This window comes from Corvus brachyrhynchos, unplaced genomic scaffold, assembly GCF_000691975.1.
Source record: "Corvus brachyrhynchos isolate BGI_N302 unplaced genomic scaffold, ASM69197v1 scaffold408, whole genome shotgun sequence".
Lineage (NCBI taxonomy): Eukaryota > Metazoa > Chordata > Aves > Passeriformes > Corvidae > Corvus > Corvus brachyrhynchos.
In genome coordinates this window covers 1096629-1120624 of record NW_008239759.1, presented here as the reverse complement: position 1 = coordinate 1120624, position 23996 = coordinate 1096629, and the positions used below count along the sequence as shown (strand labels likewise).

At 36.5% G+C, this 23996-nt stretch overlaps 2 long non-coding RNA genes across 3 annotated transcripts in view; both read right to left on the bottom strand.

Annotated features, from left to right (window-relative positions):
- Positions 1-23996, bottom strand: part of LOC108448752 — a 112446-nt gene that overhangs the window by 8217 nt on the left and 80233 nt on the right. The window lies entirely within an intron of this gene.
- LOC108448753 lies at positions 3535-17722 on the bottom strand. Its single transcript, XR_001864768.1, has 2 exons — positions 13671-17722; positions 3535-13256 (listed from the first exon to the last, which is right to left on the bottom strand). It is a non-coding gene; the product is annotated as an uncharacterized LOC108448753 (long non-coding RNA).

The window sequence follows — 23996 nt, the reverse complement described above, 5'->3', positions numbered from 1 at the left end:
TAATAACTTGGAGGGAAAAGGGGTTATATCTGCCACTTCAAGGGGGCCTCTGCCTTCCTTAGCAGACACCTGTCTTTCAAAACTTAGACACTATACGCGTGTCTGAAAGGCTGAATTTCAAGAACTGAGTCCTTTCAAGTGGAGATGCCTGATATCTGCAAAATGTACTTTGTTATTCCGATGGCCTACAGCACTTTCGTAAATCTAACAAAACATAACAGACAGTTGGATGGATTTGGCTGAAAAATCTGGTGACATGCAATATGCAAAAAAAAAAATTAGGACAGTTAGAGATGTCTCTTCTGTTCCCCTCCCCTCTTTTGCCTTAGGTGTCTATGGACTGGTCAGTTTCTGGGCATGCTGTCAAAGGAAGAAAGATGTGCTGGGTTTTGTTCAAGGCATTAAAAATGTATGACAAATTTTTTTCTTAGAGAAGAAGCCTAAGGGGTCTTCTCAGCTGTTTCTCACGCAGCATGTGCCTAACTTTGAGATATCTGGGTCAGGCTTCTGGCTGTTGCAGTACTGGCAAAAATAAAGAATCATTGTTTAAATTTTATTTGTCCCTGATCATTCATCCTTCTGGCATTTTTATTCTGCTTATTTTCTGTCTGCCTTTACACTCATACATTTTTGTACTGTGTCTCTTTGAACCTGCTTAACAAAATTTAATGAAGTTGATAATGATGGTAACATTACCATGAAGCATAACAAATTATTTTTTCTTACCATTTTCTTGCCTGTGTCTTCCTCTCGGTTTTTGTTCTTTATGGCACCTATTGCCTGTGGTGGGCTGACCCTGGCTGGCCACTAGGTGCCTACGCAAGCTCCTCTATCACTCCCCTCCTCGGCTGGACAGGGTAGAGAAAATTTAATGAAAGATCATGGGCTGAGAGAGGGACAGGGAGGAATCACTCACCAATTACCATCAAAGGAAAAATAGGCTTAAACTTGGGAAATTTTAACTTGGGAAGTTTAATTTACTGTCAATCAAATCAGAGTAGGATAATGAGAAACAAAGCCAAATATTAAAGGACCTTTGTGACCAAATCTCTGGAACCTGGAGTAAGACTCCTTAACACCATTTTTTTGTGTTAAAGAGGCATGATTTATTCAGGCACCTGGAAGGATATGGGGACCACTCCTCCTAACATGCCCCCCAATTCTTACAAGTGCGTTGCTAACATACAGTCACTACATGCATATTATAATTCGGTCATTACCATAAAACCCCTCCCCATGTTCCCCAAGTTCCAAAACTCAGTCCTTGTTTTGGGTGTATCTACATTCCTAAGCCAGATGTTCCAATATCCTTTCTTGGAGAACAACTTCTGCATGCCTTGCTTCTCTACCAGAGGTCCACAGACAGTGTCTTCTCTGCTACAAGTTCCCAGTCATAGTGTCTTTCTACTAAAAGCTCACAGTTACAGTAGAAATTGAATTAACATTTTTGCTATCACCTTCCTCCCATCCCCCACTTCTTCCTGGGCTTATCTTTGTTCCTGATTCTCTACCTCCTCTCCTCCAGCAGTACGGGAGGATGGGAATGGGGATTGCAGTCAGTTAATAATACCTTGTCTCTGCTGTCTCTTCCTCCTCTGGGAGAGGACTCCTCACACTCTTCCCCCATTCCAGCATGGGGTCCCTTCCACAGGAGACAGTCCTCCATGAATTTTCCCAATGCTTTCACATATCATGGTTTCCACATCATTACCAGGATGATGAAGCCAATGGTTGTCTCTAGTTATAGCATTTAATTATGCACGTCTAACCAAAACCTGTGAATTATACTGTAGTGTTTTATTTTTCTTATGCTTTTACTGTTTGGTGTATCAAGGGGTAAATACAATTATTTTTGAACAAGCAAACTGGCACTGTTGTCAATATAGCCATAAGCTAATGATGCAATGCTATTGTATAGGGGAAAAAAATTCCTAGTCTTTAAATTAAAGGAACTGCGGTGAACAAAAGACCTAGAATAAAACCAAGGGAAAATTTTAAACTAGACACTAAGGGAGTATTTCTCTTCGCAATAAAACTAAAGTGATATTGTCCTTTTTGGTTAAGTGTTCATTCGCATCCTGATGTGTCTTTTAGCTACTAATGAAGAAATTTCCTTCCTTAGTATTCAACTGTGAAAAGTATTTCACATATTAGACTAAAATAGTTCACATCTAATAGCAACTGCAGTTCTTAAAATGGAAATCCAGTGCTCTCTTATCATGCAAAGTGTGGCTTCTTTGTTTTAGCTGGTGACTTCTTTGCTGATCTATTTCAGAACAAGTACCATCAGCCTGCAGCAAAGACTTAGAAAGCAGTGGTATTGTTATAAACAGGTGGTGGAAACTTGGCTGAGTGACGGTAATGCTGGTCACATGGGCGAAAATTACAGAAGAAACACAGGCTTGCACAGGGAACACTTCTGGTGTTTTCTTTGAAACTGCAGATAGAAAGTGTCAGGGGAAAGAGGTATGGGTATTGCCTTGCTGCAGTGCCATGAGTAATAACTACTAAAATTACCACTGACAGCAAGGCCTCTGACTGTATTCATGCTTCTGAAAATAGATGGAAATGTAATGGTTTTTCTTAATGATGTATTTCTCATCCCAGTGAGATGCTGTCTCCCAAGAATATTGTTTGGACAAGTGACTGAAAGGGTTTAAAAAATGCTAATGTGCTATAATGATGTACTCAGCAACACATCAATAGACAATAATTAATTGTCTTTCATCCACCAGATTTTATTTCAGTGTTCTGAGCTAGTAGTATTAGTTTCACCTCTCTTGCTGGCCAGAATTTTCTGTTGTGGGATTTTAATTTTATTTTTGTCTTAGACACCAAAAATAATGTGTCAGCCCAAAACTAAACAAATCCTAATTACCGATAATTTTTTTTTATTTAACATTCACAAATTTCAGTATTGCTGAAGATAGTCAGAGGAAAGACATTTCTGGGGTATACCTCAAGTATCTGAGTTCGGAACTCTGAGAGACAACATCAATATCAATGGAGATAATAGAATAAAATACAATTCTATTTGGATTCTTTGAACCTGTGTCAGAATGGTGTTACATTTTATAACTGAAAATAGAAATATAACTTGTGTACATATTCGAGTAGATTATGTTGTAATCAGTTGCTTTATCCTGCAGATTTCTAGAGAATTCTTTCAAAGAGAGATTTAGATCCTTGATACTAAACTGACTCCCGACTTCTCTTGTTTTATATGTTTTTGTATCTAAGATGTCTTCAGTGAATAGCCCTCTATGGATGAATTTGCTTTCTGACAGCAAATTTATTAGGATGCAATGTATTACTTAAATAAATGCCAGGCAAGTGACAGACATTCCATCTGTTTTAAAATATGGCAACAATGATCAAATTTTTAAACAGTTTGCTTTTGCAATTTCATAATCTCTTTCTATACTTCCTGTATATTAAAAAGATTTCTGAACTTTTCTGATCTTTTCCTACAGATATCATAGGCTGCTGGTTCAGTAAAAGAATTATACCTGGTTTATTTAATTTTATTTCTTCTTTTTCATTTCTCCCCCCTGCCTAATATCAAGATTTATGTTTAGCTTTATGAAATTAAATATTGAGGTAATTTTACAAAAACTCATTGTGGTCTACTAAAAAACAATTGTAAATTAAAGGTTATTTGTTTACAAATTACTGCAAATATTGAAGCTTATTCCAAGTTCTCTCCATTGTGATCCTAACAATCTTCCTGAATTGCTATCTTTTCTGATTTTTTTGGTCACTCTTATCAACCCTAGAACAAACAAATGTATAACACGAAGCATTCTTGTGTGGCACCTGAGTGTGGCACTATCCCACTTCCTTTATTGTTTTTCTCTTTTTTTCCAGTGGTAGGAATACGGAAACTTGCCAAATTAGCATTGAATATTCTTAGTGATTTGATTTACTGTTCATAAACTTTTAAGGAACTGATTACTGCATCCGACAGCTAATCAAGTGACTGAGTGATACTTTCATAAGCTCAGAAAGGATTGTGTAACTGTGTCGGCAGAGATTTTATATGCTACACCTCCCTCTGAAAGCATGGAATCTGTTATTGCCTGTTCAAATGAAATGCTACCTTCCTCCCTTGGTTTCAATGTTAAAATTGTTTAACCAAGTGACTAAGCACAGCAGTTCTACAGAAAACAAAGATCCACGCAGGTTATTTAAAACACTTGCCATAGATGCATGACATTCTCTGGTTTACATTTCTGCAGTTTAAGTGCACCAACAAGAAACCAAGAACTTGACTTGATCTTTAGCCATTGCTTTGGAGAAAATTGGACTGTTACAGTAATAAATTTTTAATTACCCTTTTGGCACTATAATAACAATGTAATTAGTATTTCTGACAGAAACCTGAAAGACAATTATGCAGCATGAATTATTCATAAAAGTGATGTTACTGCCTGCCTCACCTGAAGGAAGCTTGCAGGAACCTCCTAGCTAGTGCATCCTGTGACTTCTCTGGTACAGCTGTTCAAATCATAAATATCAGAATTTATCTAAACAGTTGCAGTGTTTTGAAAATTTCAGCGGCTCTCTCTTAGCTTTTCTGCTTTGTGCAAAAAAAAAGTGCTATTTGTACTATCTAGAAAATTATGTATTAAAAAATGAGGAAAGACTCCTAAAACTTGGTAAAGTTTTCTTCATGATTTATGTTTCAGTTCTATGCTAAAAATATCACAAATTCATTTCTTTCTTGACCCTTTTCTCTGCAGTAAGGCAAAACTGTGATTTTTTCTCATGGGGTGTTTGTTCACAAAGGAGGTAACTTTCTGCCTTCTATGGGATTGGTTCAATTTGTTTTATGCTTCAGTTACTTCACCATAAGTGGTGTGTGTACATTTGCAGTCACAACCACCCTCACTGATGCTTTATGTAATTTACAAGAACAATGATTGATCCTTTTCTAAGAAAAGTATGATATTGTATTTGCCTGTACAAGTAATAGCATAAGGAATTTTATCTAATTTTATTATAAGAGTACAATAGAAGCAACCATTAATCAACAGAAGGGCTACTAATCTGAAATTTTCAATAGTATCAACTTTTCTTGGCTATAGGTTTCAATAAAGGAAGGTCTTATGGACATGTGCATTTTGAATTGACAAGAATTCCTGGTAAGTATGCTGTCAAGGAAGTGTTGTGCAGATAACATGGACAAGGATGCAAGCAAGGACATTGTGCAAGTCAGGACAGATTACTGTGTGTCAGAAAATGAAAGATAGAAATGGTATCTCTTAAAGTATTTGCTGTGCACTCTCATGCTTCACCTGTATCATGTCAAATGAAATTTCATGGAACCACTTGTTTTATTTTTATAAATTTTCTGCCTGCCCAATGAAAAAAAATCTCTGTTTCTCAAACTTTACCCCTTCAAACAAAGTATTGGATAATGGAACTTTCAAGTTAAACTTCATTTTTTCCTTCAGATTTTGTGGAAGTGTGAAGTATTTAATAACCAGCATGTGTGAAAATGCATGTAGGGATGTGGCAGCCTTACCTGAGTCTGATACAGTTCTGCTTCATGCTGATCATAGAAAAGCAATGACTGGGAGAGAGATGTTCAGATAATATTTACACTGATAAGATGAATCAATGCTTTGACAGAGCATCTGAAGTGGGGAAAGGCCTAAGACACAATACTTGGGATAAACTTTTTCTAGTTTTGGGTGTAGAGATGAGTTCTCGTTCCATTTCTTTTAGTTGTATATGTTGCAGCCATATGATTCCTAATGTATTTCTTTTTTATCTTACAGACTGGGTCCCCACCCAATAGTTCTTCAATTTGCCTCTTTGGATTATGTTCTTTAGAACACCTTCCTTTGCACTGAGTGCCTCTAAAAATACACTGAATGATATTCATGCTACTCTGCTTGCTGTAACATTTAGGGCAAGAAGACTTCATGTCTTCTCAAAAAAATTAAGAAGATACAGAAAGTCTTACAACAAAGAACTCTTCTGGGAAGAAAAAAAAGTATGTGGCTAACAGATGGTAAATGACAGATTTTTCATGTACACATTGACAAAAAAATTGGTGATAAAAAATCATATCAAAGAAAACTGTGACTTACTTTTAAACTCTGCAGCTATTAAATATTCTGGATTCCTGATATACAGCTAGGGTTTGTTAGCAGTCTTGATAAAGTGCAGCAGACTTTCCAGTCCATTAAATAAATGTGAGACGCATAATTTTACACAGTTGCTAAAATGCAAAATCAGTGATCAATCTTATTCTCAGCCCATTTCCTAAATATGAAAGCACTGGGATGTCAGAGGTAACTCAGAGTTCTGCAGGCTGACTTGCTGATCCTCAGTGCTATTGGAAGAAGTAGTTTAACTTTGCTGTGTTAAAAATAGCTGAACTCCTTACCTGAATGTGTGATTTAAGTGTGTCTCTTGTTTAAATAATGCAATGTAACGTGAAAAGTGTCTAGAATCAGGTTGAATACTGAAACCAGATGATTTGTGATGCATGGAGTTAGATGTTCAGAAGGGATTTTTTAAAAAAACTTCCAGAGAGTATATGAGCATAAAGCTCTACATAAAAATAGCAGGATGAAAATGCAAATTAAAATTTGGCCTGATTGACAGCAATCTCAGAGGTTTCTGAGACTATTGAACAGCCTCCTAAGGAAACCATCTGGCATTGGCAAGGAGATTGGCACGGTGTTTGGCAGGGTAGCATTCATCACTCCTGAGTCTAATGGCTCAATTTTGTTTCTTCTCTTTTCCTAATAACATCATGTTCTCCTGCAAATGTGAGTGATTTCTGGTCTCATTTACTGCCTTATGGTCAAATGAAAGTATACACAAGAATAGACTCTGGGCATTTGATAGACATAAGAAATCATGGTTGATATGAGGCTTTATCATACAGGAGCATCAGAAAAGCTGATTTTTAGTATGAAGTTGTCATCAGTGAAATTATAACATTTTTGCTAATGATATAGAAAGCTTTTGCCATTCCAGCTCTGTGTGACACCAGCACCGGGTGGTAGATTCCACAGCCCAAACACATCAGGTCTACTGAATGGAGAAAAAATTGTTTGAATTGGAACCCTGTGTCTAACCATCTTGTGAATTCTGTGCTTTTAATGACAATATGTATGTACTTCAGGCAGTAGTTAAGCAAAGATATTTCTGGGTTAGTATAAATCTCTTATTTTGAGGACAAATAATGTAAAATATAAACTGAAATTTATCAGAATTCATAAGGCAACAAATTTTCTGAGTTCTTTAATTTTTGTAAAGAAGACAAATACTTTTAGATTGGTCCAGTAGTTCCATCTCAGCAGTTTGACTATTGTTTTGTTAAGTCAGATAAGATGCCCCACTACCAATGTTAAAAAACACAATTTTTTTCCCTTTTCCCATTGTTTCTTTATACGTGAAGTCCTCTCACATAGCAACTTAAATTGTCACTGTGATGTTCCCCATTTATGTGATACTACTGGAGAGCACTGAAATCTGAGGCATAATTATATTAGACCTTAAATGTGTCTTACTGATCAGCGTCTGCCATGCTCAATGTTTCTCCAAACCAGCACGCAGGGATTGGAGTCTTCTCATTGTGGCAGGGTCTTTATACTTTTAGTGTCCTGTACTCTTCTCCACTAATATGCAGAGCTGTGATGCTGATTCTTAATTCTCCAACACTCATTTCATAATCAAACTAAATGTCATGCAGACACTATAACATTTGTCCTACCTGTCAAATCTCATTTTGTTTTCAGCAGACACCCTAAATAAGAGTGGCATAAGTGCTCTTAAACTCCAGGGACATAAAACAGAATTCAAGGTCCTCAGAGGTCATTTCCTTGCTAGAATGAATGAGCACTGCTGTCACTATTATTGTAGTTTCAGACATTGAAATTGATCCATGAGGAATACAGATGAATATTAAATAAATGAGTAGATTTTTTTCATTAGTGTTTGTCCCATTAGTTCTCAACTAAATGTCACATTTTTGTTATTCAGGCTACACCAATAGTACCTTTAGAGCATGGCTTATCTAAAGTTCAGTGTGTGTGAATTTATTTTTCATTTGCTTTGCAACCTGGCAGATAAATAATTCTTCCCTAAATAAACTGGCTGTATCTTGGGTGAACATAAAAACAGGCCTGAAGTGGTGAAGTTTCAGTGTGAGAATCTTTTACTGCTTGACCTGAAATACACTTATTTAGATAGGCTTAGATATTCACTTCTCTAAGATATACAGAACAGCTTTCAAGTAAGGTTGTGAATTGTGCATATTTTAAATGTATTGAATTCTTATAAGAAAGCAGAAAAAAAATAGTCTGAATTCTCAAGCAGAAATACAGTTTTTTCCCCACTTAATTTTGTGTTTGGAAAAAAATATCCTGTTCTTGCATAAATTTATACAATGTCCAGTTCAGTTGTTTCCTCTAGGCCTGGCTGCAATTTAAGTAGTATATTAATTGATAAAATCTTTATCAGCTTGATTTACATCTTAGTAGAGAAAGTTGCCTCCTGTTTACCAATAGTGGCTTTTCAAGGGTCGTATATAAAGTCGTATCCAATTCCAGTGTGAAATATCTTCAGCTAAGCTTTAGTAAATAAAACTGGTTAAAATGTTTTGATATACACAATGATTTAATAGTTCTTTTTGGCATTACAAGGTTGTTCTGAAAATTTTCCAGAGAAAGGAAGGAAAAAAGCCTACAGTCTGAAGCATGATGTATATTTTCATGTCACTAGCATGGTATGGCTAAATATCTCAATAAATAATTCTGTATATGGGTAGTTCCAGCATGTTTTTGCAAGTTAGCATTTTGTACATGAAACTCTTTTATTGTCTTTCTTAGGCAAGTAGATTGTGAACATAAGGAACTATATAGTTGGGTTTAACTAGCAGAATGAGGAGCTCTGCTGTCTTCCTTTTTCATCCCATTTGAACTGTTTGTTGAACAGTTGAATATCTATTTACAGCTCTTCCTCTCTCAAAGGTGCTGCCAGGTCTTTTCATCTGACATCTTTCCAAGTACCCTACTTTGATTAGTTTCCATGCTTTCTCTGCACTACATCATGCAACTTTCATTAAAGGAAAGCCATTTTTGGCATAGAAAGAAAACTCCTGCTGTTAGCAGGAAATCTCTTGGAAAAGCTCTTTAATGGTCAATTACATATGTTGAAGCTTGGCTAGATATAAAACCTTCATGTTCCTGTTATGCAGCCTGTGTCATAAAACTGGAAGACACTGGCCACCCTGCCACTTTATCCACTACAAAATTAGCTTTCCTGTTTTCGTGGTGTTTTTTATAAAATCAGATTGCTTAGGGGGAAGTCAGGTCTGGATTGAAGATCTACAGGCTCTCTGATGGCAACTTAAATACTACTGGAATGTTACATATTGCACAAATTACACAGAACTTTTACACAAAGGTCAGTTGTTGAAGTTGTGGTCATCTGAGATTCCTTAGAAACAAACGCTTAAATATTGTTGAGATACAGGTTTTTGTGGCAGGGATTGCCTTAGCAAAACAATACACAATACCTGTGCAGCATAACAATTTAAAAGCATTTTTAATTTCATCTGGGATTTGGTTGACAAAACAAGACATAATAAAATGTCATGATAGAAAGATACAGTAATTTGTAGGATTTCAATATGCCTAAAACTGGTAAAGGGCTGTACACATTTATCTTCTGGCTGTTTAATGACCCTTCCCTGATCTTCCCAGAAACCACTGAAAAGTTTTTATGCCAAAAGTCAGATGTCTGCTAGAAAATATGTTAACTATTAGCAGTAGGACCAAAGTGGACTGGGAAAAGAATAGGTCACGAAAACATAGCTTATGTTCTAGGCAGCGGAAACAAGGTGTGTATGTGTGTGGTCAGCAAATAGAAAAACAGTACTTACATAATAATATTGACCCTCATATTTCCCTAAATGAGTTTTTCTTATATTTCTCTCCCTTATCCAGAATGCTGAATAGTATCCTGCTACAGCAATCTTGTTACTTTTTGCTCCTACATTTATTAGTAATTATTCAAATTATGTAATATTTGTATAATGGTATGGGAATTCATTCGAAACTGCATGATGATATTTTAGCAGAAAGCTATCAATGATCTATGGAGCATGAGGTGGACAAATTGCTTGGAATTTCTATATTAATTGTGTAGGTTTAGAAAATGATTGCTGATTTTGTCCCTGATTTGATGGAGGAACACTGAAACTTTTTGCTATTGTCCTAGAAGTCAAAACCTGGTAACGGTTAAAAAAACACTGAAAGGGGTTAGTCAGCTTTGTACTTCAGAATGTATTTCATTTTACACAATGATTTTAAATTGTATAGAAGTATTAATGATTACAAAAAAGAAAACAAAAGAGTTCAGAGACAAAGAACATTGAAAGCCAAACAAGTGAGTAGCTCTTGAAAGAAAATGAAAGATGTGGTGTGAGAAACATGCAAGGTCAAAATACAGAAGGAGCATTTTTAATAATGTGGAAAAACTTGAAGAAGTGAGAAGAAAATGGAGAACAGATTGAAAGGTAAGAACAGCCTAAATATGTTTTAACAGAGAGGTAAGATTCAGAGGCACACTTGGTAAAGCATTTTCCAAGAAAACAGCAAGCCTGGAAGTTGTAACAGAAAGCATCTCTGTCAGTTGCAGATAGCAGAAGAACCATCAACAGTTCGCTGAAAACATACAAAGAATACAAGCTGTAAGAACCAGCAGTCCAGCTGAGTGGGTAGTCTCCATTTTAAATCTCAGAGATTTGAAACCTCTTGCTGTTTTAATGGGATTTTTTGCCTTTAACTGAACTGGCTATTTCATCATGAGTGTTTGTGTTTTGAAGGTCTATTATGAATGGATGATGTGGGTTTAAATTAGCTCTTGTCTTTGCCCAGACCTCTGGCAGCAGGCAGTCGTGTTATTGAGGTGTTCAGCACCCCAAGACCCACTCTTATTCACAAATTCTTTAATAATGGCTGATTTGGTCTATTATAAAATGAGTTATTTATTAATAGACACAAACCTAACAGACATAAGACTTAGACTATGACTACACAGGGGTAAGACAAAAGGGGATACTAGTATACATGTGGAGTTAAAGGTACCATTAAATTTACAGCTAGCTAAGAAATAGTATAACTTAGAATCCAGTGTTTCTTGCCATCCAGTTCTTTGATGGAGTACACATTGAAAAATCCACTCTCTCAATTCCCGGGAAAGTGACCACAAAAGCCCACGTCCAGACTTAAGGAGAGAAATCTCCTTGCACATTCCCAAGGAGTGTTTAAAAGACTTCTGCCTCTGTGATAAGCTGTAATACTTTTATAGTGTAAAAACAGGCCTTTTGGTCACCTGAGTGTGTTTATCTCTTCCCACATCTGTTAAGCTAGGAGACCTTTTGGCGCTAGGAGATGATACCCCCTGGACCTTGCCTACCGGGGTTACCTCTTCTATCTGCACCGGCCATCTGTGGTGGGAGAAAGGTGATATGGCCTACCACAAGGTCTTAGATAATTAAAGGACAGCGACTTGTAGCAGTTTTAATAGAGGACACATGCATTGGCTTCAATGTGTGAGAAAACAGAAACTGTTGGATCAACAATGCACCATACTTTATGCGGCCTTCTCTTGACTCTTTCCTCCTTCCGGGAGAAAGCTTGAGAATACTTGGTCTTATAGATGATAATACTCAAAAAAACTAGACAGCTCTGCAGAACAAAAACATTTGGGACAGCAAACACAGGCAGAGGAAACCCTTGACATCCTCTCAGAGGTGACATGGGAGTTGCACACCATGAAGTGGTGCTCAATCTGGGCTGGCCTGGAGATCATGTGTGCAATCACTGCTGAAGGAAGTGTAGGCATTTTGCATTTTGAGGATGGGATGGTTTATATAAGAGAGCAGAGTAAGCAACAAGTAAGACCCTTTAGATAAAAGGCAGTATTTGTTATTTAAATAAATTAATGCAGTTCATCTTAATGGCAACTTGAAAGTTTTGGGAAATAATTTGAAAATCAAAGGGACTTTTGAGACTCATTACCATGAACAATGGCTTGTGTTAGTTTCCTCCATGATACTGATTTTGGCAAAGTTTGTTGCTCCTGACTTGGAAGAGACCCTTATGTAAGTATGCAGTGTCTACTCAGCTTTTCTCATAGCTTCATACCTGTGGCTGAAGCAGTGCTCATTCTCGTCACAAGGATCCACAAGCTAATGCAGCTATTGCCACTGAGGGCCATCACCAGGGCTAACACAGCTCTTTTGCTGTGGACAGCCTTTCTGTTTTCTGGGAGCTTCCACCAGAAGGGACTAAGCATGTAAAAATCTTCGGCAACTGTGTCACAGCAAATTATGAAGATTTTTGCTTCCTAAGCATTTGTGTAGAAGAGCATGCAGGCAGACTAGCTTCATGGCTGAGTTTTGGGATCATTTTTACCAACAGGTGGAAGCAGAGAACTCTTTAACTTCCCAGCATCTAAACATACACTTACAAATAGAAGGAACTCACAGTCAAAACCCAGAATAATTCAGTTCTTAAATTCTGTCATGACCTAAATAAATACAAGAAGACAACCAAATTCAACCAAATCATTAGTAATGGATAATTTTCTTTTATGTTTCATAACCAGTCTTTGTGTTAGCACAGGATAAAGATTTGTATTTTGATCAGACTGCTGGGGATTTACAATTGTCTACAAAACGAATATCAGATCTACAAGATTGAAGTAGCAATCCCTGGTCTTGCTGTTTTTCAATTCAGTACCAGATGAAAAAATCATCACCTGGTTTCAAGATTTTCCTGTTTCTATATGACAGGAACTTGTTTATGGGGGATTAAGTAGTTGATGGCTTTGGTTAAGGTTTTTCTACATATTTTTTACACATGCAGTGATACCTATGTAAGATTTTCTGTAGTAATCCACAATAAATGTGTTCTATTTGTTGAAAATATTTATTGTAGATCCTTCACCTGTATTATTTTTATCTTCCAGAAGTTGAACATCTTAACAGTTTTTGGGTTCTAGAATACCCCTATATCTTCTCACAGAGGTCATATCCAGATGCTTATCTCTTCAAGCAATGTTAATGATGATTAAATTCAAACCTGAAAAACAGGAATGCTTTTTTTTTTTCCCCTCCCTTACCTACCTTACACTGGAGACATGATCTGTCTTTGGTATTTCAGTCTACCAATGTGTATGGCTCCACCAGACTAACACAATTATCCACATTCATAAAGAGGCTCCTACACAAAGAAGAAAACTGTAGCCAGAGCTATTGAACACAAAGACACTATTTATAGCATACAGTATCCCTGGGCTGGAGATCACTGGCAAATAAATGTAAGTGTATTCAAGGGCAGTGTCAGCATTTGGCTGCTGATCACCATCTGCCCTTGCCCAGTGCTGGAGACTATGCTGGCAGGGGGGAACTTTGGTCTGAGGTCCTATGGGTTCTTCTGACCAGAATTTCTCAATTGTATAATTGAGATTAGGAATAGCAGATGAATAACTAAATCTTTCCTTTATCTCTACTGCATATGGACAGGCAAATAAGTTATTCAATGCCTTTTGTCAACTGATACTGAATGAATTTATTTGATAGTGAATTTTTTTGTATGTTAATGAAAAAGAAAATGTGTCTTTTCAGTCAAACTTACCAACTAAATATTTTGTGTTGCTTGAAGTTTTTGATCCAGGTACACTAGAAATTCTGCCTTTGTAGTTAATGTCTTCAGCCTATTATATATCAGATGAAACACAATCTGAATATAAAAAATATAACAACACTCTTAGTACTAAAGCATGTGCTTGTCTCCACTGCTTCTTTTTACTCAAGAAAGTCATGTGTTAAATTCCTGAAAGATCTGGCAGACTGGAAGGCAGATAAAAGACATATGATGGAAACTTCATATCCGTGACAGAGTAAATGAACCTTGTCTTTATACTTTCCTACAGATATCTAATTCTTTTTATTGTTAGGTTAGAGTTACAAAGTCTAATTCTTTTTATTGTTAGGTGAGAGTTCCAAAGTGTTTCGGTTTTGTTCGTGGGGCTTTTTTTCCCCTAATGTGATCTTTGTATATTAAATTATGCAAAAGTATATAATGGATGCAACAAGAATGGAAAGTGAAGCTGATTACACATAAAATGAATTTCAGGTATTTTTGCATTGATAAATATAGAATGATGTGCAGTTTTCCAAAGTTATGGCGTATTTCAGTTGAATTGCATCTTGCTAAGATTTGAATGCTCTATTTTATTTTTTTCCATTATTATTCTTTTCATAGATGCCCATGTTATTCAATTATGAGAACAAAATCAGAAATGCTTAAAAATCTATGAAGCAACTGAGCTGTATTCCGCTCAGCTGTAATTAGAGAACTGAGAACCTCATTTCTCAGACCCTGAGGAATCTTGATTTGTGATAAAAGAGGAAAGGAGAAGACAGCTTTTCATGATCAACAAGATTTAAAAAAAAAAACCCACACCAAATGTCCAGAAAAAAATGCATGGTTCAGAAGGCTGAACTGTATAAAAGCTTGATGTTAATGCTGCTGAAAGCATCCTGCTTTCTCTGAAAGTATCATTCTAATGTGTTTTTGTTTACCTCCAGTTCTGGGAAATAGGACAGAATGGAATTATATGCATCATGGTGGGAGAATTGTAGCTTTGTTAGAACAGCATGTCAAAACCTGTTATTTCCAGATCATGAAATTCCTTAATATTCTGACCTTTTAATCCGGAGTTTACCAGCAAGCTGAAATGTTTCAATTTATGAAAATATCATAGAGATAGATTCCAGAGCATTGAAACAATTTGGATCAGTGCAGCATGTATCTTTAATGAAATGGAAATGCACTTGACCAAAATTTACCCTACAGGCATGTCCTGTTTGCCCTCCAGTCAGACAAAATCTGTCACTTCACACACCCGGTGCTGTACCCCCGAGGAAGGTCTCTGTGCGCTGGTAGATTTGTGGAACAGAAGCTGGTACTTGAGGTTTAATACTTAAGCAGGTGGCATCATTAGCACAAAGATGTGTTTTTCTCCTGGTAGAATTGCTATTCAGTGGAAATGGTTCTTTAGCAGTGCAGGCTATATGGTAATTAACTGTAATGACTGCATATAAAAGGAAGCCCTCCCTTTGCCTCTGTTGTCAGAATGGAATTTGGGGCCTTTCAGAGAAGCTACCGTTAAATTTTATGAACCTGTGGAGTAGTGGCACTTTAGAAACACACTTTATATATTAAGCAACAAAAAAATTTGTATTAACAGTTGGTGATTAAAAAGACTGGATAACAGAAATGCCACCCTAGTTTTACAAGAGGGACTAAAAGCAGTATTGCCTAAAGCTATACACTGATTCTGTGGTAGAGACAGCTCTTCCACTCCAGTGCTTTAATTACAGGAACAAATCTTCCTTTCACCAACTGTAGGCTCACCTGAATCTCTTAGCAGTCAAGCGAGGGGTTGATAGAAATATTCAGATGCATCACATTTCTGATGCTGCCTTTCCCTGGTAGTGGTGAAGGGCATAATTTTTTTTTTAAATATACCTCTGGATGGATTTTTACCTTTTACCTGATGTGTGAATAAAAATTTTAAACCAATGAACTTTTTTACCTGGCCAAAAAGAAATGTCCTGGGGTTTTTATTTTGCTTAGGCCAGTACTTAAAATAAGGAATCACCAGTTGCAGTGTACAACCAGGAGAGGCTGTGATTGGTCTCATAAGAATAAAACTTTGTTAGGCAGTGAGGTTTTCCACTCAGTATAAAGGTTATAAAATGCTAGTATCTCCTTTTCTAGTCTTTTGTAGAGGGCACTTCTTATATATTTCTCTGTGAGTGATTCTGATTGGGTTTTTTTAAATGGATTTGTCTAACATCAAAGTTTTTTAAATGAATGTTGCTTTGCTTGAAACAATATTCGGCTGTGGCAGGTCTTTTATTTTGTATTCGGAAGACATTTTATAGCTGGGAGAATTGAACTCTTTGGACACTGAACTACCAATATTTGTCTTCAAACATTAGTATTTCAGTGATGAGTCAGCTCACATAGCATTTTGTGAAGGTGTTCAGAAGCACAAGTTCAGCCATCTATCTGTTTATGTCTAAGAAAATATTGTAGTTTTTGGAAGGGTTAGCCATGGGCTGAGTACTGGATTGGGCAACTACATGCTTAATTAGAATTCCTAAACCAAGTGAAAAGAGGGTAAATTCAGAGAAAATACTACTGTCTTGCAATTAAAGTACAATATGTTTAACTGGACAACCATTTACCAAAGACTTGGAAAATGCTATTAAATAGTATCCACTGGGAAAATTAATAGAGGAAACAACTCCATAAAGCAAGTGGCATAATTCAGTGTGCATCACTGTGATCACTCCTGAAGCACAGGTAAAGGCAGGGACTGTCTGTATTCCTCAGATTTACACAGATATTTTCATGTGACCCTTCCTTGAATAGCCAGTGTTAGGTCTGCATTCTTGTCTGGAGATGACCTTGTGGTTGATCATGGTATTATAACTGTGAACTTACCAACAATGTTTACAAACCAAGACAACCTCTTTGCACACCACCATCTTACAGCAAAACGTCCTTGAAGCCATTAAATTTTTATACTATTGTTTATCTAAAGAAATTTCATATAATCTATATATTTTTCTTTTTTTTCTTTTTTTTCTTTTTAAGTCACTTTTCTACAAAGGAGGACATGTTAACAGTTTGCAAAAAATGTAGCCAAATACTACTAGTAGGAAAGGAGCAGGATAAAATCCTTTTATTTTTATTAATTCCACTGAATAATCAATGAAATCACCATGAACAGCACTGTTGCCTTGGGACCATTTTCCAGTATTTCAAACCGTGAAAATGGCTCTTTGTCAAAGATTTTAGTGCTGTTTTTTTCCCCTTTTTGAATAAGAATTTTTAAGCACCTAATCAGGTTTTCTTGTGAAAGGAGGAGATGGCAACTAAAGTGTGACTTTCATTCAGGAACAGCAAACAAGCAAAGATGAGGATGTCTGCATTCAGACTTGGTCTTGTATATCTGAGGCTTCAGAACAATTGGACAGATAAGGAACTGAGACTCTCAGAGATGCTGAATATAAAGAAATGCAGAAACCTTGTAGCTGCTAGTCTTACTTTCAATAAATCAAGTGTACATTTAAAAACACAGGCACAAGAATTTAGAGCAGTAAAAGGATTTTTATGTGCCCCAAAGGAGCATACTTCTTCTAGGCTGAACAGGCACTAGAGGAAAACCCTTTCTTTAGCAGACATCATACAGATAGTGAGTTAGTTACTGAAAAAAGTTGGAATATTTTTGAAGCTTTGCTTTTTTATATTTCTCATTGCATACTATATGTGTTGATTAGCATGAAAGACTGAGATGAAAGATAGGTGGATTTACCTCTTGGCTTCTTCAGATTTAAAGTGCATTTCCTTCTTGTGAAAAACGAGGTTCACTTTCCTGTCAGAATTTAAAGGGTTTAATATAAAGACAATAAGAGACACATAAAATAAAGCAAAGAGGTAACGGCCGGGTGCCTTGGCACTCTGCCCAGAGCACACTGATGCTAGAGGTGAGTCCTTTTTATACCATTTTTACTGTCTGTTCTCTATTCATATTAAAACTTTTCCCGGAGCTGTTCTGCATGGCCACTCCTTGGTTCTGCCTTTTTAGAGCATGCGTAGTCTTCTGCCTTGTGGTCCCGTTCTCTGGGCGGAGCAGCCTTTGGGCCCTTTTGTTCTCTGGACAAAGTGTTGTTTAGCAGCTCCTCGGGCCTCCTCCTCTGCTCGCTTGGAGGTTATCTTACTTGCTCACACTTGCTAACATTCTTGCTAAAACGAGAGAAAACTACATCCACACAGCAAAAAGCATTTCTAACATTATATAATATCTACCTTAATACTTTGCGAGAAGCCAATACTATAATATATGTTTATAACATTCTGAATTTGACCATTAATTTTGTTTGGAGTAAAAAAATCTCCCAGGGAAAAGCTATTCTGGTTCAGGCTCTTTCCTTGTGGTTTTGTTTTCAATTGTGCGTTGGTTTTTGGGTTTTGGGGTTGTTTTATCAGTTCACCATACTGGCATTTCTTATGTAAGTATCACAGGAAAAAAACCACCATCTTGTCAGTCTTTTCCATGGTCTATGATATAAATAGGTTAGCTCTTGGTATGCATCTGTTCTCGCCCCACCCTTGGCACTTAAAATATCTCTGTATTCATTAATACATACCTAACACTTGAGATACAGTACATGCTTTTTTTTGGTGTATTACTATGTGATTTATTACGCTGTGTTAGTAGTAGGAAGGCCCCAACACTGAAATGTTGAAAGATCTAGTAAAGGGCATTCTTCTTCCCTTTAAATAGATATCATGCATCTAAGCACTACTGTTGCAGTTTAAGCCCAGGTCTCAGATGCGAGAGACAAAAGGCAGAGATCCTGACCTGAGATTTATCCTGCTTCTGAAGGAGCGTTTGTCATGTTGTACCTGCATAACCGCCTGACATACCAGCTTTCACTTCAGTCACTTCCAGTATTCATTGTCACTTCACCTTTAATAAAATTACTTCATTATTATTCCTGCTTCTGTGCTGTCCTCTCCCTTCACTTCCATGCCAGATTGTACCAGACAGAAAATGTACAGTACCTGTGCATAATATCTATCATTCCACTAAACACATTGGAAATAAATTCAAATTTTGGCTCTTGGTGTTTAGGGAAAGCCACAAGTCTTGCAGACAGGGGTTTACTACCAGAGTGCAGTTTCTGGAGCCAGCTGGTCAGAGCAAAGGCAACTGACCCCATTAAACAGAAGCATACGGTTCTGTAGTAAAGTTGACTGCAGTATAAGCTGAGGTGTGAGGAACCTGAACTTACATTTATCTAAGTGCCTGCAGGCACTTGGTTGAGCAGGATTCAGCTGTGTACAGCACATAAATTTTACTGTTACAAGCTAACCAAAAAGGAGTGGATGTCTGTCCACAGTAAAAGACACTCACAGTGCCTATTATGCAAAAGACCGTTGAAATTTATTCTGTGTTGGCTGGCTTAATCATGTAATTTCAGAATGCCTATTTATTATTCACTTTGGTAAAATACACCCTATATTATTTTCCCCTTCATTTGAATGAATTTTATTTACTGATAATGCTGGAAAGTGTAAACTGTATTTAAGAAGTTTAAGTTGGGCCCTCCATGAAGATAACTCAGTGTTCGCAGTGGCTGGAATTCCTACGTGCTGCTCTTCCTGTGCTCCCCTGCTGACCTGTGATCCCTATAACAAATAAATCACAGCCAGCTCTGTGATCTCTAGATAAATTGTGTTTAAAAAGCAGTCCAAAATATTTCTTTATTTTCCAAAGGATCCTTCATACCTTTGCCATTGAGATAAAATATCAAGCTAGACAGTACTTTCTTGACTGAAAGAGGCTAGATAAGTAGCCCCCTCATGAAAGACAAGAAAGAAATTTTTCTGCTTACTAAGCTAGATAAATTTTTTGTATAATGCAACACAGCAATTTTAGTTATTTCATATATTTATTTATTTATTTCATCATAAATTTTACTTGTTTTTGTAGTGCTACTGTTTGGCTAACAAGGAAGAACCAAAAAAACCAGTCTCCAAATAGAAGATGCCTGAGAAAGATAAACATGGTTCCGAAACAAGTATTCCTTAAGCTGACTGGTCTACCATAACATCATTTGTGTGAATGTCCTTCAGTATTTCTAATGTGAACTTCTAATTTGAATTTTACATTGATATGAATAATTAAGACTGACAGATATTTAGGAGTACCTTTCTTCAGTGCATGATAGAAGATACCAGTCACTTTATTCATGTACTGATCCGCCGTCTAGCTACTTCTGAATAGCTGAGGTCTCTAGAATTTCTCCAGATGGCTCCTGTAAGTGATTTGAGTTATTTTGAAGACATATACTCAAAGCTCTCATAGAAGCTTATTCTTTTTTGTCTACTCTAATTTCAGTAGAGTCTTCAAAACTGATGCCCTAACCTCTTATTTCCATTTGCAGTTCTCTTCTGCTCTTAGGCTGCAGTGGGTAAAAATGTCTTTCTGCTTTGCAATGAGACAAGATTTATTTGTTTTGATTGATAGGAATCTGGAGAGGATATTTAAAAATAAACACAGAACAAAAAAAATTTTTAAATTGGTTTGGGGTAATAGAGGTTTCACAACAGCTGTGTTCCAAGGATTTTCTTGAATTCAAGTGTGACTTCATGGATTTTTTCTAGGAGTTTACATGTAGGCCAATGGGAATCCTGGCTTGTACCAGCAATAGTGTGGACCAGGGCAGGGATTGTTTCCCTGTACTCGGCACTGGTGAGGCCACACCTTGAATCCTGTGTCCAGTTCCAGGCCCCTCAGTTCAAGAAGGACATTGAGGTGCTGGAGCATGTCCAGAGAAGGGCAACAGAACTGGTGAAGGGTCTGGAGCACAAGTCCTGTGAGGAGCGGGAGAGGGAGCTGGGGGTGTTTAGCCTGGAGAAGAGGAGGCTCCAGGGAGACCTTATCACTCTCCATAACCACCTGAAAGGACAGTGCATCCAGGTGGGAGTCAGCCTCTTTTCCTAGCAACAGGACAGGGGGCAATGTCTTCAAACTGCACCAGAGGAGATTCAAGTTGAACATCTGGAAGAATTTCTACACTGAAAGGCTGACTAGGCATTGGAATGGGCTTCCTAGGGAAGTATTGGAGTCACACCCCTGGAAGTGCTCAAAAGACGTGGGGTTGTGACACTTGGAGTTATGATTTTAGAGGGGAAGTAGTGCTGGGTTAATGGTTGGACTCAATGAACTTAGAGGTCTTTTCCAACCTAAATTATTCTATGAATCTATGTGTAAATAAATGATATTACATAGTTTAAATTCTACATCTGCAATGACTAGAAAACAATAAGAAAAAATGTTATCTGTCTGTTTTCACTGTGAAGTGTACAGTCTACCCCTCAGTACAAGGGAGCCTTGACATAAAAACGCTTGTAAAGCAAATGAATGTTATAAAATATAAGATGGATCATGGGAATGATTTTCAGTATTGAAGCTGTAAAGCCTTAATACCTTCACATAGGTGGTAGTTTTTTCTCCCACATGTAATATTTTTGAGGAGTAAAAATTATCCAAGAAGATAAGTAATCTTGAAAGCAAAATGCAAGACTGAATATAGAAAATAGAATTTTTTTTTTAATGAAGTGTTCCACTTTCCAATATGGAAATATTCTGATGCCTCTTCTGGGTGATATATTTCAAAACTTTCATTTTACTACTGCTCTTTTAACAAAACAAGGAAGTTCAATAACACCAGGGTTTTCATATCTACCTAGCTGTTTGTAAACATCATAAGAGATACCTAATATGTAGTTAATTTTCAAAGAGATTGATACAGAGTGCAGTGCATTAAGATGATGGAGACAGGAGTGAAATGCAAGATTCCTACACCACCAAGTTCTATCCAAGTTCTATCTTATGACCTCCCTGCAGTAGCTGATATGAAAGGACTATAACCTATTTTAACCACAAATTGCTCTTGTAGCTGAAATTGAAAACTTGTGAAGACTGTGACTCAAATACTATGAAAGAGACACAATGCAATCATATCTATCTATCTGTCTCTCTATCTTATCTAAATCTCCCTTTCTCAAAATTAATTATGTAGATATATTAATAAAATAAAAGCTTAGGACAACCTTCTAAAAGTTTGTCTTCCCCTTTCTACAGTAGGTGCCAGTACATGCATCAAATTTTTGTAATGGCCCCTTCCAGTCCTTTTTAATGTGTGCCTGAAAACTATTTTACTGAAACTACTGATGAATTAATTGAAACTTCCTTGGGCAATTGCTTAGTATTTTATATTTGTAGTGTAAATTTTTTTAATGGAATTTTTTCATTTAACAATTGGGAGGAGGCTGTGAAGATCATGTTGATCAGGCAGAGTATCCATGAAATGGAGGGCCCTTTTCCAGGTCAAGTATTCAGACACTGTTTCCAGAAAGACAGATATGAATCTAGCATATCTCAAGAGACAAATTCCTAATATATCCCTTTGCTTTTCAGGTGCTTGCCTGTTAGATGTTTTTTTTCTGTAGGACTTTCTAAAAGAATGGTTGTAAGTAGCTTCAAATTGTTCAAATTCTCACACACACACCTTGGAGGATCTTACAGCAAAAACCAGAACACGCACTCTTTGTAGGGTCTGAATTAGTAATTTCTCATACATTGTGGTTAAAGTGTATAATAATTGTGAGAGAACAGACCTTCTCCTATTGAAAAGATACTTTCCTACTGACCCCTAGACAGTAAGCTTAGAAATATATTTTAATAGCTCTCAGAGTTTTGAATATATATGCATGTGGCACTTACAACATTTAACACTGTTGTGAAGCTTCATTTATATATATATTTGATATGTAGATGTGTCATATGTAAATATGATCAGAACTCTAACCTTGAAAAACTGTTTTATACATATATAGATATATAAAGATACCATATATATATATTTGTATTTTATGTGTATATATTTTAGACTGTCATACTATCAGTCAGTTCTGCTCTTCATGTGAATCAAGAACCAAGATGATGATATGAATAACTTCAACACTTACCAAGACTTTCTGTAGGTTTTTTATGGCTGAAACTATTCAGAAAAACATAGTTACTTTCATTTGCTTTGAAACAGAAGGTTTTGTAGGCTATATGACTCACAGAAGCATTTTTGCCCATCTTCACATGCAAAAGCAGATACTAGTTTTGCATAGACTATATCAATGACTTCAATTCCATAGTTTGTTTATAAACATACAAATTTTTACCCTTAAGACATTAAAATATTCTTTCATGTATTTCAGAACTAGAATCAGGAAGACATACGTTTAATCTATTGCAAATATTTTCAGAAAAGTAAGATAATTTCCTTTAGAGTAAAAGATATTTCATATACCTTGCTAGCCGGGTAGTTGAGTGTTCATAACAGATATCTCCTTTTTAATTGTTTAGACTCATCTACTGTCTACAAAACTATCATTCTTAATCTTGCAATTTCAGTGGAAGTATGAGAGTACTTCAAGACCTGAATATAGGAGGATACTGACTGGTCTAATTCCTTACCATGTTTAAAGCTTAGCCGTAGCTATTTGCTGTAGATCTGGAAAGAAAGCATTTGAAATTACAACAAATCGGAATGGATGTGAAGTGGGTTGACCCTGAAAATCTCTGTTTAATCTTTTCTTGGCTTTCATCAACAAATGAGTTCCTGTTATGCAATAAGCCTGGAGAATTATCAACTGGGATTTCATCTGCTGACCGCAGACATGCCATATGGGAAGAAAACAAGTATTTAGTGTGCAGTTTTTAGGCTGCACTATATATGTCATGCTTATGGTTTCCCTTTTTTTCATTGTACTGACATACGGCATGCGTAGTTCTGAGTCTTTTTTTTTACAACCATTCTTTTTTTTAATGTCTTCCGTGTGTGTGTGTGTGTGTGTGTATGTGTCCATCCATCAGCTTTTCTTTATTCCCCTTCTGTAGCACTTCCCTTGCATACTTTTATATTTGCTTTCCTTTTCAATCTTCAGAGCAACCTCACAGCTGGAAAAAAAAGCAAAACCAACAAACTAGTACAAAATATAGCTTGAAAAAGTGAAGAAATAGTCTTTATGTTAAAAAATCATGGACTTGTGCTCTCACCAGAATGTCTAGTAATTATATAAAATATCCCCTAAAATATTTTTTAAAAAAAGCATATTTGTTGTGATGGAAAATTTGAAGATTTTTTCCTACTTGGTAGAATTGTTATTTTTCCTTCTTCAAAGAAGCATTTGCTTGTTTACATTTTTGATAATTTTGGATTAGGTACTCAGTGTAAAATAGCAATTCTTAACTAAATTTGGGGCTTTAGTAATAGGTGTGTGAATCTAGATTACAGAAATCTGTCACCATTGATC